Here is a 1,773-nt window from a genome sequence, read left to right on the forward strand (position 1 = left end):
GATGATGTGTTTCCCTCTTTATGCACTGAAGCTGGCACGTTCCCTGAGTTTTTCCAGCAAGATGGTGCACCACCACATTATGGGTGCCAGGTCCGAGGATTCCTAGATGAACAGTTTCCTGGAAAGTGGATTGGTCGTCGTGGGCCAGTTGAATGCAAACATCTATTTGTACATTCCAAAGACCCTACAATAATAGAGAGACAACCCCAACAATCAACTGACCACTTGGCAACAGTGGAAAGGAAAAACTCCCTTTTAACATGAACTCTGGCAAAACCAAACCAATTTATTTTGCAGTTTTTACCCCAAAAGCTAGTATGATTCTACAGATAAGAGACACTCTGTAAAGTTTTGAAATGCAACAAGGCTCCTTGTTTCCAGCCCAGAGTGGAATTAGAGAACCTGTTTCCTCCAGTCACACCTCAGGTTATAAAAACATTGACCCAGCAACACTGGTACTATCAAATATGTTTTTAATATTCTCAAATGCAGCTGAAACAGAAATGCACAAAATCCTTCATTCATTTTAGTCAAAGTAAAAGTAGGTGATTTCTTTAGATAATGAAGTTTGTTGAAGATATAGCCTTGAGGAGATATGAGAGAATATGAGAGAATACAAAGTGCAAGAGGTTAAATCAGAGGTGTGCAACTGTGTAAGTAACCTTGTCATCCGGCAAATCTTTGCCCAAATCTTCAATGCACAGAAAACAATATTCCAGATCATCCATCCATCCATCCATCCATCCATCTTCATCCGCTTTATCCGGGGCCAGGTCGCGGGGGCAGCAGCCTAAGCAAAGAGGCCCAGATCATACTTAGTAAATTACGATAACGCCTTTGTCCGCCAAATCTTTTTCTCTTTTACCCTGTTTAATGTAAAATAATGAGCATTGAGTACATCTGGACACATCTTTATGAAGCTTTTTGGAGTAAATATTTTGCTTTTTGTAAATATTTTTTGTTACTTTTTTGTGAGCCTTATGATCCACACATTTCTTTCAAAATCAAGTGCAAATTATCATCACAGTCGTCAGTTCCATACAAAATAACTCTAAAATCATTTGTGAAATTTAGAAAGTCAATGAACCATGTATAGCATCGCTTGATCCAGTCCCTCTCCACTGAAACATTTTTTAATTCAGTTCATTTGTGATAACAGTAAAATGTGCCTGTGAGATGACACTTCTAATTGTTTCTCAGACCCACATAGTCCTGCTTTCAAGGCTTCCTCTGTCAGATCACCCTGTGGAAATTCAGCTCTGCAGGGACCATCTGTTTTAATCCTACAAACCTGAGTGTGCTGGCATGGACATTGATGTAGTGGTTTCTGGAAATGTGAGCTGACGCTCAGTAGGTCAGTCCTGACAGTCTTGTGCTTTATGAGGAGCCCAAAGGACACTGTGAGCAGTGGTCATGGCCGCTCTCCCGGTTTCATTAAAGCACTGACCTGCTAAGACTTCAGTGCTAATTCCTTTCCCAAAGATACAAGGAAATAACAAGGAAGTATTCAAGGCTTGCTTTAATAATAGAAGCACTGCTGATGGTCATGATCGAGGTAATTATAAATAAGTGTGCATCCATCCATTTTCTTAACCTCCTATCAAATTCAGGGTCATTGGGAAGGTGGAGCCCACCCCTGCTGTCATAGGGCAAGAGGGTACACCATGCACAGGCTGGAGATAATTTATTATTTTGCTCATATCCAACTTTTAATATCTCATAAGTGTGTGTGTGTGTGTGTGTGTGTGTGTGTGTGTGTGTGTGTGTGTGTGT

This window comes from Haplochromis burtoni, unplaced genomic scaffold (genome assembly GCF_018398535.1).
Source record: "Haplochromis burtoni strain Fernald_Lab_line unplaced genomic scaffold, NCSU_Asbu1 Contig_142, whole genome shotgun sequence".
Taxonomy (NCBI): Eukaryota; Metazoa; Chordata; class Actinopteri; order Cichliformes; family Cichlidae; genus Haplochromis; species Haplochromis burtoni.